The following is a 19,992-nucleotide window of genomic DNA, read 5'->3' as shown; positions in this document are numbered from 1 at the left end:
ATGGAAATTCTACGAGTAGAATAATAATGTCCCATCACAAATATCAATTACCAAACTCAATTCTTATAGGAATAATGTCCAAAGACTTGTTTTTATGTGTAGCAATTCTACATTTTAGTTTATAATAATGACTCATGAGGTATAATAGGAATGGAAGTACCCCAATGTAAGCCTTAACGGATTAAAAACAAACTGAGTATAAATTGGATAAATATTTAGATAGTAAACACCTATTTCAAAATGAATATTTGTTATTCATTTTTGTACATCTCAACGATCTGAAACATTTATCATAAACCCAAAATGTATCATAACATGGAAAGCACTTTATCCAGATATTTCTAAAATAAAAAAGGAATGGAAAACCATATATAAAAGATAAATTAGATCTAAAAGAAAATTCAAGAAGCCATCCTTAAGATAGTACTAGACAAACCCACAAGTATCTAAGAAATCATGTGGCAAAATTTACCCTATAAGATGAGATTGCTAAGGAAGTGAATATAGAAAATGAAATAATGGGAATTATGGACCCTACTCCTTGCTAAGGAAATGAAATAACGGGGATTATGGACCGTGCTTCTTCAAGAGTACCACATGTTTCACTCTTGAAATAAAAAAATAAAATAAAAAATTAATAAAACAATACATATTTTAATAAAATCTCTCTCTCTCTCACACACACATATATATATTATTTCTTATTAAAATAAAAAAATTATTTTTGATCAATATGAAAAGATGTCAAAATTCCAATGAATATGTAAAGATGCCAAAAATTCAATGAATATGAAAAAATGTCAAATATTCCCATTACATGAATGAATTCTCCATCATTTACAATTGAATGGAAAAACACTATTTATAATTGAATATAGAAAAACTAATTGTGGTTAATTGAGTTTTACTAGACTATTACAGTTCTTAGGAAGTTATATTTAAATATGAATGCAATGTCTTTGCATAGTGATTTGATTCCGAGATGTATATCTTCTACCCTTTTGAATTTGAATTTTCAACCTTTTACAAGAAGGCATGTGTTTTTAATGATTAGAACCCATTCAATCTATATTTAAAATAAGTGTAGTCTAACTAATAAATAAAATAGTTGGTTTTTCTTGTAATCTAGCAATCAATTTTTAACCATATTATAATTTCGTGTTTTTTATAAATGCTTTTGCATGCATAAATGGATCTGTGACACACTCAATTTTGCAAATTAAACAACTTAAACTTACGAATTTTAAAACTCTATACATAATTTTGAGCAAAATTAACGAAAAAAAATTCTCAAAAAAGATTATCTCATCTATTAATTATACTACTTTAAAATATGACATAATTAATTTACATTGATTGATTTCTAGAAAACATTGACATTTTAAATGTCCAATATTTAATGTTCAAACTTGTAGTAACATTCTAAAATGATTTTTTAAACCAAATTTGATATACTTAACTATTATAAACTTTATAAAAAAATACAAAAAAAAAAAAAAAAAAACTTAAATTTAATGTCTCAATTTCTATTTGCTTGATTAAGAAAATTAAAGTACAAAATTTTCAATTTAAAAATCCCGTCTTTAAGGTAAATTTCTAGTTTAAATACCTAATTTGTCAATCAATTGAACGTGCAAATGATAGTGGATGGGTAAATGATGTGCGCTACCTCACTCATGGCTTCTCTGTCGTAGTTGCCCGCACAATTACGGGACGACCAGAAGAGGTGACCCATTGGGACATAAATTGTCAGATCCAGGAAAGGAATTGTGCACCCGCATATGGTCGGTGAAATAGATCCCTTTCCAATAAAAAATGGTTGAATGAAGTTTGGCCCTATTCAAAGACCGTAATGGATTTAAAGCTTGCTAACATATCTTTTTTTAGTATTTTGATGTATGGTGCCTTGGTGATGAGGGATTAGCTCATTATATGTTTCATGTCTGGTGCCTTGTTGATGAGGGACTAGCTCATTATCATATTTATGATGTCTAGCGCCTTGGCAGAGCGCATGGAGAATGGATTTTGGTACTACAGATGAACGTCCTATTGGAATCTTCTCAGGTTATGGAAAATATACACTTTGATCTCAGTAGCTCTCAAGCTCTATCAAAAATACACTTTGCATGGAGAATGGTTTTTGTTATTACAGATGAATGTCCTATTGGAATCTTCTCAGGTTAGGGAAAATATACACTTTGATCTCAGTAGCTCTCAAGCTCTATCAAAAATACACTTTGATCTCAATGGTACTGTGTTCAGCGACATGGCATCTCCTAGAACATCTTTGGATCTGCTTAACACTCAAGTCCTCTCCATTTTGTTCCAACGGTGTTGATCAAATAGATTAGAGGACATGGCAGAGTTGAATTCCTTTATGATGCTTGTATCATTTTATCTGATTATTCCATATTTCATTTCTTATGTTATTATATGGTGTGCAGAGATGAAATTTGATGTCTATTTCTCTTATAATGGGGTATTTTGCACTTAGTTGATGACTTCAAGAAATTTATGCCTGTTTTGACGACTTCAACAAATTTATGCCTGTTTTCCCGGATGTGATTGAAATTGGGGAAAACTATTTTTTGAGGGGAAACAATTATTTGAAAATGTTATTAATTCTTATTTCTCTTCGCTTTATTTTCTAACTACCACTGGCCATTACCTGATGAAGATCAACAGTGGCCATTGTCCAACTCAGCTCGACCTGTCTAACTCAGCTCGACCTGTTTGAGAGCAGAGATGATATGAGGTATATATTCACTCGCTCTAAAGTCTAGATAGTGAGCATGTAGTGTCATTAAATGTGTAGAGGGTGCTCCTTTAATGGAATTATGGCATATTTCTAATCACTGAATGGTGCGCCACGCAAAGATAATAGGTTACAACCTGTAGGTTCAAAATATTATATATACATTATATATTGCAGCTTACACAACAAAAAAATAAAATATAAATAATCTGAAATGAAACTTGGAGGCTGAAGTAGTTGAGTTGAAGGCGCACATATAAATAGTTGAGTTGAAGGCACACATATAAATTACAGAGAGAATGATTGGGCTCTAGAGAAGGAGGATATGCGATGAATATGGAGTTTTAGGGCTCTCTGGATAGTAGAGACTCAGAGAGTCAAAACTGATTCTCCTCCCTCCAACTGTCAATTTATAGGTAGCAAAATACCACTATTTCAATTTGCATCCATAACATCACTCAATGCTTACGAGCACCCGAGGTTATTTTTCCCTTCAACTTCATTAATTGAAATTGAATATTTATTTCTCAAAACTAGACCCTGAAACTCATTAATAAAGCACAAATTATAATATTTGCGGAAGCTTGGATGTCGGTGGTGAGTTTTCTATTTATTATTATTTTTTATAAATAAGAGAAGTGAACATTCTAAAGTAGAGCCATTATTTGTTTTTATTGAGTTAGTTTGAATGCTTTAAATGCATTTAAATTCTCTGAAATTTGTTTTTATTATTGAGTTTATTTTGATGAATTTATTACCTAGAAATTTTAATATTTTTATTATTGAGTATTATTTTTTACCTTTTTTCAATAGGTGGTGTGATTTAATGGGTTTTTTGATTAATTTTTTTAAGAAACCTAAAATCTCTAGCGATGTAGCATTGCATTCATTAGCTTTTTCTTTTTTCAATGGCCACACTTGGGGAGAAGTTGTTGATTAGAATCATATGTGTCTAACCCTTTTAATGGTTATCAAGTTGGCATTGTTGTAGTAATGAGTCTTATTTTACTATGTTGAGGTTTGGTGGAGTAGGTTTTCCCTTTTATTGCGAGGCCATTTTGTTTTAATTTGGTGTTTGTTGTCATTTTATCCTTTTACAAATTCCATTTAAAATTTAATAATAATTAATCTTTGAAAGACAAGAAAAACACAAGGGATTGTATGTAAAACAATTCAAAAACATAGAGAGGTTTACAAACCAACTAGTAGTGTGCATACCTAGAGAGTGCAAACAACTTCCCTGACCTAAATCAAAGTTGCATTGCATGAAACAGGGATGCAATTTTTTTTCAAACTAGCACAATTGCTAAGCATGAATTCTCATAACCTTAAGATAACATGAAAGCAACTTTGGTTTCTAGGTGTTTGCTTGTGTCTTTGTACAAGTTGAGAAACACCCACAGTTGCCTTTTTAGTGCTCTAGATATTCTCTTTTCTTTTACATGTGGTAAATAAGATTTAAAAGTAACACATGTTTTTAAAGATCATATGAAGAGACAATCATTCCCATCTAAAGATAAAAACATCTGGAAAATTGTGCAACATGTAAAATATTTTCAATGCATTTTCTCACTATAAAGTATGAACACTAAATAAAAAAGGTCACATACTAGTTAACAAGAAGAAAACTAATCAAACGAAGAAATACTAGATTAAATAAGAGCGTTTGTTGTTATTTTATTATTTATGTTGTCATTTTATCATTTACAAATTCCATTTGAAAATTAATAATATAATTTTTTATTATTAAAATTGTATTTTTAAATATGAAATGAATTTAATGTTTTAATTTTTTTTGGAATATTTGAATTTTATGAATTTATGAATTATTTTTGTAATTTTAATAAATTTTAACTATATTTTGGAAAATTTTAATTAAAAAATATACCCTGAAAAATCTCATAACATATAACATTTAGACTATGTTTATTAAATATAATCTATTATGACATTTAAATTTATTTTTTGAATTACTATTGTAATTTTACAATCTTGTATCCTTGTTCCATGTGAAAAAAAATATGGTTGATCGATACTAAGTAGTAATAGGTGAAAAACGATGATCAATACAAGTAATTATAATAATGCCACATAGAAAAAAAATGCACTAGTCATTTTATTTTTCCTTATAATAAATATGTAAAATAATTTAACATAGTTATGTTATTTAAAAGTAATTTTTTATCAAATCTTTAGTGAAAGATTAATTTAATATAAAAACATAATTCTTGAAAAACAAAATTTTAAACCTAACTTTTTTTAAGAAAAACATATAAAATAAATAAATAAATCCAAATCCAACTCTAATAATGTGCATTCCAAATATACATGAAATAATATTGCATTCCAAGTCAACGAAAGCCCCACTACTTACAGGTTCGCTTCCCTTATTAAATACAAAGATAGAGATTGTGATCTTCGAGTATTCAATTGAAACTTTAAAGCGACTTTGTTATTATCAAAGATTGGTTGGATTATACTTTCTTGTATCAATATATCATTGCAAGTATATTTATGTTTATATTCTCATGTATGCACGCAAACTCTGAAACATGGCAAGCACATGGGGCGGAAATTGGTCTTTGAATAGCAGCACTTTACGACTTTCATTCTCTATTAGTTTACAGTCTCTTTCAAATAAAAGAACGTTCCCTGCCTATGATGTTATTCCACCAAATTGGCAAACCAGCGTTACTTACGAATCACTTGTCAATTATGACCGACAATTTAATTTGTAACGTGGTTGACATAGCTAGAAGTGTACAAGGCATTCAGTTTTATAATAATTAATTGATAAATATGACTGAAAATTTTATTTTTCTCTAATCGTGGAAAGGGACTAAAAAATATTGAGGGAAGTCAACTTTAGCGTTGTATTGGAGGTATGCATTTCCAATTTCAATTATATATTTCGTAGTTAGTGGAACCTGATATGTCTCAGTTCCAGTGTGAGAAGGGGCACAAACCAACTGTTTTCCTAGTCCTCGTTGCTAGGAAACGGAAACAATAACAACAACATAACTTGTGTTGCTCCGACTAGTTTCACATTTGACAGTCTTCATGGCAATACTAGCGATAATTTAAAAAAAAATTATTAGTTATATATAAATATACATATACTTATCCCTATAGGCATCTCATTTTGAAAATGGTCAGGCCACCATTCATCTACATTTTTCCTATATTCTTGTAAGCACGCTGCATGATCATTGCTCCATTGGGGCCTCCAGTGATTTTTACGCTGAGAAAATCCTGAAATTGTAAGCCTTGCAGGTTTTTCCGTCGGTAATCAACCCTAGACAACCCTCGCAAAATCATCTTCTGAAGTTGATTCTACGAATTGAATTCCATGATGCATGATCAACCATTTAGTTATTCTTCAGGCTTCCAGGCCTATCATGTCGGATCAAGAGTGAACATGTGTATTTTTACGCCAACATTTGTTTTTTACTCAGTTCCAGTTCCTACTATGTTTTTCTTCCGTTCAGTTTGATTCATTGGGTAATCAATTCCTGTTGATCCTGTGTTGGTTATTGTTCCCTTAGCCATAGTTGTGTGTGTAGTAGATAGGAGGTGCATTGCAACTGTGTTATCAACCTGTTTGGTGACTTTTGTTGTCTCTATTGGCAGGACCTCGGAGGGTTTATTGCTTTATCCGGTTAGCCGGTGAGGATTTATCTACCTGTAGCTAATAGATATACATAAATGCATCATGATATATTCAAGCCTAGTCAATTTTAGTTAAAGGATTGAATGCTAAAGATCATAATGACAGTTGTTTGTTTTTTCATGGGCAAATTTTGTGGTTTTAAATTAGGGAAAATTGTTGAGTAGCTCCAGTAAACAATTTTTTTTATTGTTTTAGAGCTTCCATTCATTCCTAGAACCATCTTTTTCCCATTCATTATTGTACCTAAATATTAACAACAGAAAGGGAGCAAGCAACCCTAAAATAAATAGGAATGAACACCTCATCTTTTTGTTCAAGGCATAATTGACTGGGGATTAAGCTGCATGAGGAATACGATTTCATCCTTTCCTTATCACCAGAAGATTTTGAATACTCTTACTCAATTTATTTTATTTTTTTTAAGAAGTTGGCATTATTGGACCGACTCTCAAAAATCATCGAGTTAGATGTATATTTCTTTACTAAACTGCATCAATAGTCAACTAGGTAGTTAAATGTATCTTTCTTTACTAAACTGCATCAATAGTCAACCAGGTAGTTTAGGAGTTTTGAAGCAATGGCAAGAACTACTAGTTGTATTTCAGAAGATAGACTTTGAGTTAAAAATACACAAATATTCAGTGATGTTGAGAGTCAACAAGAGGAAGCACGTTTTTTCAAAATCAGTGACCAGTCTCTTATAAAATCCTCGTAGTAGATGACCAAGAAATTTTGTAACATCTTACAGGGAATGAAGTGATACTAGGGCCTCAAGAGAGGATAATTCTTCATCTCAGGGCTCAGAAGTAATATTAGAAGCATCGCAGATTTTATGCTTTTAATTGGATGATTCTTCATCTCAGGTCTCAGAAGTAATATTAGAAACATCGCAGATTTTATGCTTTTAATTGGATAATTCTTCATCTCAGGGCTCAGAAGTAATATTAGAAACATCGCAGATTTTATGCTTTTAATTAGTTTTTTTTTTTCATGCCAAATTTTGTGGTTTCAAATTAGGAAAAATTGTTGAAAGTGGAATACCCACGAGTGGTTTTCAGAGGAAAATAGATTAAATATCTACATAGCCATGTGATTTGAATCTTGATTCATTTTCAGTGGGCAAAGATAAATTCTTCCCTTTGCCAACTAACTGAATCTTAGCTCTTGCAGAGCAACATTATTCTTCCCAACAAAAAATTGTTTGACTAAAGTTTTTTAAAGCACCAGATAATCAACATGTGCACCTTTGTCTGAATCTTAGCTCTTGCAGAGCAACATTATTCTTCCCAACAAAAAATTGTTTGACTAAAGTTTTTTAAAGCACCAGAGAATCAACATGTGCACCTTTGTCTCCCTCTTGTCACTAAGCTTTTAGGAACTATTGTTGGAGTTGAGGATGAATGTAAGACTACATTTGCACCTTTTTCTCCCTCTTGTCACTGAGCTTAAGAGTGCTAGCAGAAAAACAAGAAATGGTTGGGTGCAAATAGGTAATGGGTTTGATGTTAATGGAAAGCGTGTTAAGCAAAGGACACATTACCTTCCTCTTGCACAATTATGCAAAAGACACATAGATTTGGTACATAGTAATATGTTTATGTAGTGATGTTTGGTTGTAGTTAAAAACTTTAGATATCCATTAACTCACTGAAAAATTAAATCACCAGATTCTTAAACAAAAACACAAAATAATTAGACTAATATCTTTTATTTCTAAGTGAATTAAATTCCAATTTCCATGTTTCACATGTTATTGTGCTAGAGCACAATTTTTTGAAGGCTAATGGGCTAGGGACAAAACATACCATCCAAGATTAAAAAATGAGAGGAAAATAGAACTAAAACATTAGAATATATATATATTTTTTAGGGAAATTAAGCCACGGGAAAATAAACTATACATTGTTGTGGTGACCAGTTACAACATGCAAGACTTGTTTAATATCTACAATCAAATGTGTCTTGAGAAGGCTCTGCAAATTCTTTCCTTCCTCCAAATGTTGAATGCGCTTCTATTTTGATTTACCTCTTTTGACTAGAACTCAAATCCAATATATTTGTGCTTGAAACCCTATGTCTTATTGTTACTTGTAAACAATTGAGCCACCAATTCATTCCCATGAGTAAATTGGCATAGCTCAATAGATTTATTCTATTGCAATATCCATTAAAGATAGTTTGGAGTGTAGAATTATAAATGGGTATCCTTCATCAAGAACTACAATATGTTTAAGAGTATTTCCATGGGCCAAATCTAGACAACAAAGTTGAATGTCTTATGAAATTGAGAACATTAGCTAGTTGTAAAGGTCATGCTGAGGTCCCTAAGAAAATAATTTATTGGAATTCATGTAGATGACCACAATATGATAATGTAGTTTCCAAAATGTGAGCATTGTGTATGCACACTTACATCTAAGGGTACCAATTATGGTCCAATACCTTTGTGGAAGGCGAATAATCTCAGTAAATGGGTCTTGGCATAATATCCATAGAAATGCCAATTTTCACCCAAGACCATTTCGGACTTCCAACAAGTATGTGGTGGTTGTGACTCTACAATCAAGTTGAATGGAACTTGGAATTTTTGTTTTCCTTTATAAAATGTAAGCTTGTGCTGGATGAACTTATGTTTACTTTCAACCTTTTTGTAGAGAAACCAAGGACTAGGTATTATGATTTCAATACAAAAAGTGTGGGATTCATCTTCTACCATTTTTCCATCTCTCCCCCATATAGTTCTCACCATTTTGTTGAAGGTGCAAAAAAAATATAAATCCATCCATAGTGGCATGTTCTTGTCGCAACATCCAAATGGAAATGCTCTTGGAAGCCTCCCATTAAGATCTATATATTTTCAAGTACATGATTCTACAATCATTGAAATAGGCATTGCAAAGATATGTAAATTTATAATAATGATATTTTGCATGATCCATTGTTCTAGTTTCTCGTTTGAGAGATGCGTGAGTGGGTTCTTAGATAGCCACCTTTATTTGTGTTTTGGTTCAGAAGTATTATGCTTTGTAATTAATATGATGAACAAATATTTCTGATTGGAAATCAAATAGTAACTTGCTATATTTCCAAAATATATATCTATTTTGTGATGAAAGCATATGATTATGTTTTTTGAGCATTTCTTGTTATATTCTATTTTTTCATTATGCGTGATTGTAAACAGGTGAATAAAAGAGGGAAATCATACAATTTTCAAAATGGATAAAAATGCTTGCATAAATGTGTATTAAGATATAAATGGTTTCCAAAATTGTTTTGCATTGATCAAATGTTATGGCAACTAGTTTAAATTTTTCATAGTAAACTAAGACCTTTTCCCAATCCAAGCATTGATCTAGAAAGTTAATCGAGAGACTCTAGAGTTTCTTCCAAGATCAGTAAAGATACTAGTTTGTGATCTAGGTGAGCCTTCAGAAATAAAAGCTATTATGGAAGGGTATTCTTTAGCACCATAAACTAGACATGAATTAGATGACCAAGACCTTGTAGGGTATTTACTTGAAGGAGCTAACATTAAAGACACAAAACTAGCTATTTGGTTTTTTGGTCCCCAATTTATAATATCTTCCAAGAGAAAAAATGTTGGGTTCCATGTCATAGCAGTGTCTGGTGGAAAATAGTCTTAATGAGTGTGGCCAAGAAGATATCTAATTAAGCTGGAAAACAAAAATCATGTCCATGCTCAAGGAATTCTAATTTGCAATTATAGAAATTTTAATTTGCAATTTTAATTCATGCTTCACTTGTAAAACTTATAGTTTTATGTTTTAATATCTCTTCCAATGGATTAAATATAATTAAATTCTTATCTTCAAAAACAAATATTGTACTGTGCCAATATCATGGAGCCGATATTGACTAAGAATTCCATTTCTATGTTGTTGAATGGCTCTACGGAGATTCAAACACTACTCCAAATAATTGACATCGAATTTGTTACCTCAACAAGAGCTACATCCTCATGCTTCCAAATTACTCTCTCTGATGGAACACATCAACACTAGAATCCGCTGCCATATGCATATACCAGACAGGTTGCATCCAAAGACATCCAAGTTGGCTCAATCATTCTACTTTAAAAAGTAGCTTTCACTATCTTCCAACACTCTTCATAAAGCCCAAAATTTTCCTACACTCTCTTTTGGTTTTTTTTTTGTCTTTTCTCTCTTCCTCCATTATGCACAAAAATTTAATGAAATGTACATTAATTGCTTCTTCTTCCATTTGCACTAGGTCCATAAGAGTTCTTTAACTTGAGTTTGTGAGACGTAAAGCAACACTGACTAAACATCCATCAACACTACTACATGCAAAGGAAATCACATCCCAAGTTAGCTCTTCATCGTCACACGAGGGTTTTCCCTCTATAGTAACTCCAACAAATATTTCCACACCTACAATTCTCTCATTCAAGTTGCTCAATCCCTACCGGAGAAATTGGTCGATTCAGGGTAGAGAAACTGCAAAGACAACATTGAAGACTTACAACAATGCATGTGGCTAAGGAAAAGTCTTTGGCTTTCACCTTATTGATCAAGATAGAGATGAGATCCACCTTTACGCATTCGCTAAATTGGCATAATCCTTTTATAATCTAATCCAAGTTGGCCAAATATATATTGTTTCAAATGACAGAGTGAAAGAAACGAACCTAAACTACAACCACATAGTTTTGTAAAATATATCCATGATATTGTAATACATCATTTCTTGAAAAGACTCTTGTTCAAAAATTCCAAAATATGCATGTTTAACCCAGGCTTTCTAATTTATAGAAAATACATATCAACATCTATAACAACTCCAATTCATTTTTTTGTACAATGTCTATTTGTGTATACATTGAATATTTGTATTTTTACTTATTCATGTTATCTCTCAAGCATGTTCAAATAAAAAAATAAAATATGAATATCTATATGTATTTATTCATACATTTGAGGCTGCAATAATGAATTTCCTCACAAACATATCATGTATCTTTGTATACTTTCAAGCATGTCATGGACACACTCCTTTCCTAGCAATGCTACCTTTTCTTCTTTATTATATAAACTATTTTAAAATGTAAAGATTCATAATTTATTTTCGGTGTATACAAAACTCATTGATACTTCTCTATAATTTCCTTACGCCTCCATTCTAACAATAAATTACTTTTACTTTCTTAGATATGTCATGCAACTATGAAAATGTGGATAAAAACACACAGTCATCTTCTTCACCTCACCTTCTTCAAAACTAGTACAACCCCCCACCCCCCCCCCCACCCCCCCAATGAGGAGCATCATTGCTTTCAACAAATGATCGATAAATTTTCTCCCATGCATGTTTGCACAATATTCAAAGAATCATACCTAGGTATGAAAGCAATGTTTTTACATGGTAATCTTTCTTTCTTTAGTTGTGCCCCATCTGAGCCTATATATCATTTTTCTCATTTGAACAACATGGACCCCGATGCACAACTACTTGTCCTTTGGAATTTAGCATAAGTTGAAGAATTGTGCATCACACATGTGAAATCCATTCTACAAGTTACTCATGCTCGTGGCGGTCAATATAAATACAATGGCCATAAAATCAGCTTTCTCCAAGACATCGCTATTATTTTGAACTACTTACCTCATATGGTTTCTAAATTGGACATCCTCATTATCAAAATACATAATACTTCTGAAAAGACTTGCAAATTATGTGTTCGTAAATCACATATAATGGCGACACTTGAATAAAAAATAAAAAATAATCCCTACCACATGGGTGTCAAACTCAACCCATCTTCAATTAATGTTTTTCCTAATCAACCTACAAATATCTCCTCTCTTCTTCGTAGTGTAACTACCTCTTCAATTGAACACCATGAAATTATAGTTGATTATAATTATGATCCCGATGTCATCCTCACTCCTTTCAGTCTCTAAACTTCCTCTTTTGTTTCAAATTTACCAAATTCATGTACTAAGCTTGAGCACATATGTGCTTATTTGTGCTCAACTCATTCAAATTCAACAAACTCACTTGATTGGCCTGCAATATCCATATCCCCTATTGTTATAGCTTCTTCTTTTTTTCGCATTCACTCAAAGGGCCTAGAAACTGGATCAATCAACATCATTGACACCTTGTAATCATCCCTTTTAAAAGCTTTAAGAACTATCTCTCCCAAGACCCCATGTTTTCTGGGTTAATCAGCACAAAAACATAGTTTTGGAAACGTCACACTTTCCTTTCTAGCAACCAACACTATTTCATGTTTCATAATTGAGAAAATTCACTTATCAATGGATATTTCCTTTGCTGTAGGTGCAATGGCTCTTGAATTTCAATAAAAATAAAAAATAATTTTGTATTTTCTCTTTCCAGAAGCTTCCGAAGTGGTTTTAACCATTTACTATTGATTGATATCTCAAACTATTATCATTGAGGTTTTATCTCTTATCCCTAGATCTTATGCACCCTCATATGTGGATCTAAGTCCTAGATTGGTAAAACCCAAACTATCCTATCGACCCTATAAATTAACTACCTCCCATAGAGTCTGGGTTGGCTTTTGGAGAATCAGAGCTATGCCCTAATCATGTTGTTGTTTACGTAAAGATCCATTAACATCCTTGAGTTGTGATTAAAGGCTTTCTTTGTTACTAAGGAAGGACAAGTGGGAGACATCCACATGGTCAAGGTCTTTAAAAGTGTTGTAATCTTCTCCTACATTTCACTAATACCAAAGGCTTTATTTTCCTATACTTATGTCTATTTGATGCATATGTATTTCAATGCCTTCCTAACTCATTAATTAGAGATATTAGTCTATGTTATATGTATATTATGGTTATCTTGATTTTTATAGTTGTTTTGTAGGTTCCACTTATAGAATTTGGAGTTGGACTTAAAGCTTACAAGCAAGGAGAAGAGGAGAACATGTGTTGGACTCCAAATAGTTCTTTCCTCCATGTTCTAATTTCTCTAAGGAAAGCATAAGTCTTTTTGTCTCTATTATTTCTAGATCAAGCCACTAGATCTAGGGAGTGCACTTTTGTCCGTGGAAGGGAAGTATCTGTCAAACATCCTTCACACTATTATCGATGAGGGAGATTTTGTTAGAATTTTATCCCCTACAACTATGAAATGCCTATAAAATCACACAAAGTCATGTTCTTCACCTTACCTTCTTCAAAACCAGTACTACCACCACCCCTCCCCGCTCAATGGTGAGCATTGTCACTTTCGACAAATGATCAATAAATTTCTCCCATGCATGTTTGCAAAATATTCAAAGAATCATACCTAGGCATGAAAGCAAGGTTTTTACATGGTAATCTTTCCTTCTTTAGTTGTGCCCCATCTGGGCCTATATATCATTTTTCTCATTCAAACAACATCGACCCTCATGCACAACCACTTTTCCTCCATAATTTAAAATAAGTTGAAGAAATGTGCATCACACATGTGAACTCCATTCTACAACTTACTCATACTCATGGTGGTCAATATAAATACAATGGCCATAAAATAAGCTTTCTCCAAGACATCGCTATTATTTTGAACTAATTACCTCATATGGTTTCTAAACTGGATATCCTCATTGTCAAAAGACATAATACTTCTAAAAAGGCTTGCAAATTCTATGTTTGTAAATCATGTATAATGGTGGAACTTGAATAAAAACTAAAAAATGATCCCTACCACATGGATGTCCAACTCAACCCATCTGCAATTAATGCTTTGCCTAATCAACCTACAAACATCTCCTCTCTTCTTCGTAGTGTAACTACCTCTTCAATTGAACCCCATGAAACTATAGTTGATTATAATTATGACCCCAAAGTCATCCTCACTCCATTCAGTCTCCAAACTTCCTCTTTTGTTCCAAATTTACCAAATTCATGTACTGCGCTTGAGCACATATGTGCTTATATGCGCTCAACTCATTCAAATTCAACAAACTCACTTGCTTGGCCTGCAATATCCTGATCCCCTGTTTTTATAGATTTTTTTTTCACATTCACTTAGAGGGCCTAGAAACTAGATCAATTAACATCATTGACACCTTGCAATCATCCCTTTTGAAAGCCTTAACAATTATCTCTCCCAAGACCCCATGTTTTCTGGGTTAATCAGCTCAAAAACATAGTTTTTGGAACCATCACACTTTCCTTTCTAGCAACCAACACTATTTCATGTTTCATAACTAAGAAAATGCACTGATCAATGGATATTTCCTTTGTTGCAGGTGCAATGGCTCTTGAATTTCAGTAAAAATAAAAAATAATTTTGAATCTTCTCTTTCCAGAAGCTTCCAAAGTGGTTTTAACCATTTACTATTGATTGAGATCTCAAACTCTTATCCTTGAGGTCTTATCTCTTATCCCTAGAGCTTATGCACCCTCATATGTGGATCTAAGTCCTAGATTGGTAAAAACCAAACTACCATATCTACCATATAAATTCACTACCTCCCATAGAGTCTTGGTTGGCTTTTGGAGACTCTTAGCTATGCCCTAATCCTGTTGTTTTTTACCTAAAGATCCATTAACATCCTTGAGTTGCGATTGAAGGCTTTCTTTGTTGCTAAGGAAGGACAAGTTAAGTGGGATACATCTACATTGTCAAGGTCTGTAAAATTTTTGTAATCTTCTCCTACATTTCACCACAGGGCCTTCACTCAATGAGCCTCTCATGTATCATGTGTGTTCCTAGCATATTAAGCAATACCCTTAATTTGACTACATATTGGAAAATACCTCTAAAAATCACATTATTTAACCCCTACCAATACGAACCCAATACACCTTCCCAATTTAAATACCCATACTTTCACTAGACATTGTAAGTATCCATTTTTTCATTAACATTTTTTATACCCCTTTATATTTTTTCATTAACTTTGGCCTCCATTTTTTATACCTTCCAATATAAAAACCCTCTACCCCTTATATATCCCCCAATATATTATGTCATTTTTTCCTCAATAAATATCCCCCAATATGAACCCATGTGGTATGGTATTGCTCCCCCAGTGAAGCCCTCATGCATTTCAGTAATACAAAAGGCTTTATTTTCCTATACTTATGTCTATTTGATGCATATGTATTTCAATGCCTTCATGACTCATTAATTAGAGATATTAGTCTATGTTATATGTATATTATGGTTATATTGCTTGTTATAGTTGTTTTGTAGGTTCCACTTATAGAATTTGGAGTTGGAGTTAGAGATTACAAGCGAGGAGAAGAGGAGAACATGTGTTGGACTCCAGATAGGTCTTTCCTCCATGTTCTAATTTCTCTAAGGAAATCATAAGTCTTTTTGTCTCTATTGTTTCTAGATCAAGCCACTAAATCTAGGGAGTTCACTTTTTTTTGCAGAAGGGAAGTATCTGCCAAACATCCTTCACACTATTATAGATGAGGGAGCTTTTGTTAGAATTTTATCCTCTACTACTTAGTAAGATTTGGGTTCCCCACAGTTTGTGTCCACCACTCCACGTCTATTAGCTTTTAACATAATAACTAGTCAACCTTTAGGGGTTCTTCCTCAGTTTCATGTTACCTTGGAATGTAAAACTTTATGTATTGATGTTATGGTAGTCATGGTCCCCTTGGATTTCAATTTTCTCCTGGGTCGAGACTATGTTTATGTTATGAACTTTATCGTCTCCACACTCTTTCGAGTGGTGTGTTTCCCATATGATGAAAAAATATTCACTATCGATCAAATTTCGTTCATTGGTACTGATTTGATTATCAATCATCCAAATTCCCTAAATGTTCCAAATATGAAAGTGGTATCTCCCCTTCCATAGGATAATTATGTGGAAAACTGTCCCATTCATGTAACTAATAATGAAGATAGGCCTTTCATTATTTGCTCAACTTCTTTTGATTTAGATCTAGTGGGTGATATAGTGAATCATTTACTAAGGGAATTGGAGCTTGATCATTCCATTAGATACCTTGATATGTATCCCTTCTAGAGTATTTTCCTCCCATTTTATGAGAACCTCTTCAAAGCCATGGCCTCCTGGGGGCCATGATCAAGGTAAATAACCTTTGAGTAGAGTTCCTTTTCTTGTGTCAAGCTCGTTAAAAAATGAGACAAGGTGCCATGAGCATAGTTATTTTACTATGTCAAGCTTGTTAAAAAATAAAATAGGTCCTTTCAACATGGTTCTTTTGTTATGTCAAGCTCATTAAAAAATGAAACAAATCCCCTTCCAATTCGAGTCTTTGACTAGATCTCGTAAATATTGATTTGAGTCTTTCACTTGATCTCGTAAATGAACATTCATTCCATCTGCCTATTAGTAACCAATAGTCTACTTAGGTGAATGAAATGAAGCTTGGGGGGCATGTGCCTAGAATCCATTCAGCCATTATGTTGGGGGGATGAAAACTTATCTCAAGCATAGTTTTCTTTCTTTCAATCTTGTGTAAAAATGAAACCACTCTCAAGCATATTTTTTCTCTATTTCAAGCTTGTGTAGAAATGAAACTTATTCTGAACATAGTATTAATTCACCATCATTGTGCCTTGTCCTTTCGAAATCCCTCAAGAGTAATAAGATTCCTCACTTTATTCTCATGATTACCATTTTATTAGCCTATTTCTACCATATGAGCCTTGGTTTTCTCATTCCATCATCACCATTTGCTTAGTCGATCATACACGTTCACTTGGTATTTTACCCTTTCGTTAGGAACCCCTGCGATGAATGGTCTTATTAGCCTGCCTCTTGACTTCTATGTGTTTTGAGTAGTTCCATCATGAATGGAACCATTTTATACCCTTTATACCACTCGTTCCTCTAGGAGACCCCTCGAATTCTTCCTTAAGCTATTTTCAGACTCCCAAAACATGAAAAGATTGGTGAGCACTTGTCTTTTTGAACTCGTTAAAGTAAATGAAAAGAAGTCTTCCCAGTATAATCTTAACCTTTTTCCTAACTGGGATAGACTATTTATGAAAAATGAACACTTTAGTCAAACATGGCTAAAAGGTTCTCCTAGGTATTATTTTATGCCATTTTGGGCCCAAGAGACTAAATTTACGAAAAAGAACCTTTTGAAGTTTTTTCTTGCATTTTTTTTAAACTCTCTAAACATGAAAAATAAGACTTGTTATGCCTTCACTAGACTCGTAAAACTATTAAACAATGTTGGACTCATCAAGCATGATGAGACTGAACAACTCCTTCTCAAGGTTTGTTAAAAATACTCAGAAGGATTGATCCAAAGGATGAACTTATATATCAAGCATATGTTATCCTCCTCAAATTTGTAAAAACTAAAAAGGTACTGACCAAAAATGGTTGGGAAATTGGGAAAATAGGGCATCATACCTATAAATGGAAGTGAGTTTCTCTTGAACATGACACTATTTCATTTCATCTTTGTGACTACTTTCAGTGGGGAAATATGCTTACCTCACTATTGATCACACCCCCATCATGGGTCTTTGAGTCAATTCTACCATATCCATTCAGTGTCGCCGATATGTTCAAGAGAAATTCCACCCTTAGTTGACATATACTACAATACCTTAAGCCTTCCTTCATGTCTGCCTCTCCTAAACCAACTTTACATCATTACATTATGTCTCAAATCTTGATATCCATTTCGTGTCGTTGATGGGGGATACATCAAGGCCCTCTTGTGATGGGTCGCTTCCTATCGACATGAACATATTATCTGAGAAGTTAAACTAGAAACTCCTTTTAGTGCCTTGGAACTTGCATACCTCAATGGAAAATTTCCTCGCTTTCAGTGATAAGTTTCATCATTGGCCTTCGACCGACAGATTTCGTATGGCGTTTGACTTCAACTCATTCATTCACACCACATGGATTGTATTATTGTAGCTTGAGGGAAATTACTATTCTCAATGGCTCCTATCACATCTCTTAATGACTTACGTCATTGGTTGGTAATCAGATGGTGTCTACCATATTTGACTGTAACTCATTGATTCGCATGGTTAGACTCGTATTATCGAGTGACAAGGTAGAGTAGCTCGAATCTAGTTCCCTTTATCCGGGATGCACTTTTAGAATTCATACTAGGTCATAGAGTATGATGTCTATGATCATTTTGAAAGCCATCCAAACATGGTTCCACCACTTGCCATCAATGGTAGTGACTTTGATTCTTGTACATCTAAATTGGTTTGTAGGCTGAGTATGGGTATGCCTACCTAAAAAATGGTATCATGATGATTATGTATTATAATAGATGATGATCTCAACCAACCTTTTCTTGATCTCGACTTGTCACATGGTAAAGCACTTCAGTCCTCAACCATTGCTTCTAACTTTGTACTTTAGGGTGTAATCTGTTACAAGACATTTTTTTTCATTCACTTAAATGACACGGAAACTGGTTCAATGAAAATTTCGACACCTTTCAATCATCCATTTACAAATCGTTAAGCATTATCTCTATAAATATTCCAAGTTTTATGGGTTAATGAGCTCAAAAACCTAGTTTTGGACCCATCACAATTTCCTTTCCAAAAACATGCATTGTTGCATGTTGCATAACTCAGAAACTACATTGATTATTACATGTTTCCTTTGTTGCAGGTGTGATGGTTCTTAAATTTCAATAAAAATAAAAATAAAAATTGAATATTCTCTTTCCATAATCTTCCAAAGTGGTTTTAACCATTTCCTATTTATTGGGATCTTGAACTCCTATACTTGGGGTATTATCTCTTATCCCTAGAGCTTATCCTCCCTCATATGTGGATCTAATTCCTAGATTGGTAAAACCCAAACTACCCTATTAACCCTATAAATTCACTACCTCCCATAGAGTTTGGGTTGGCTTTTGGAGACTATTAGTTATGCCCTAATGCTGTTGTCTTTTACCTAAGGATCCATTACCATCCTTGAGTTGTGATTGAAGGTTTTCTTTATGGCTAAGGATAATTTAGGTGGCAGAAATCTACATGGTCAAGATCTGTAAAGGGGTTGTAATCTTCTCCTACATTTCATTAATACAAAAATCTTTGTTTTCATATACTTATGTCTATTTGATGCATATGTATTTCAATGCCTTCTTGAATGATTGATTACAGATATTAGTCTATCATATTTGTATCTTGTGGTTATCTTTCTTGTTATAGTTTTTTTGCAGTCTCCACTTATAGAAATTGAAGTTAGAGTTAGAGCTTACAAGAAAAGAGAAGAGAAGAACTTGTGTTGGACTCCAGGTAGGTCTTTCCTCCATGTTCTAATTTCTCTAAGGAAAGCATAAGTATTTTTGTCTTTGTTGTTTCTAGATCAAGCCACTAGATATATGGAGTTAACATTTGTTTACAAAAGGGATTTTTTCATCAAAAACCTATGAATGAATACACCACCTAAGACCTTTTTTTTATTTCTTTCCTCACACTCTTTCCTACAAGCATTTCCATGATCCCACAACCAAGAATTACAAAAGTTGAGATGCATGAATATGCTTTGGAATTAATGCCTTACTATGATAACTGATCTAGCCAACATCCAAGATTCTGCTTCTACTTATACAACATTCTAATGCACCAT

General features: G+C 33.0%; 1 pseudogene; it reads left to right on the top strand.

The window, feature by feature from the left end:
* Positions 1-19,992, top strand: part of LOC149209462 (chaperone protein ClpB1 pseudogene) — a 41,267-nt pseudogene that overhangs the window by 3,455 nt on the left and 17,820 nt on the right.

The sequence above is a fragment of the Pinus tabuliformis genome, chromosome 1_2 (genome assembly GCF_031772625.1).
Source record: "Pinus tabuliformis cultivar Carrire ecotype Pingquan chromosome 1_2, CPIR1, whole genome shotgun sequence".
In the NCBI taxonomy this organism is placed as follows: domain Eukaryota; kingdom Viridiplantae; phylum Streptophyta; class Pinopsida; order Pinales; family Pinaceae; genus Pinus; species Pinus tabuliformis.
The sequence above is the reverse complement of the archived record's forward strand: the minus strand, read 5'-3'. Positions and strand labels throughout refer to the sequence as shown.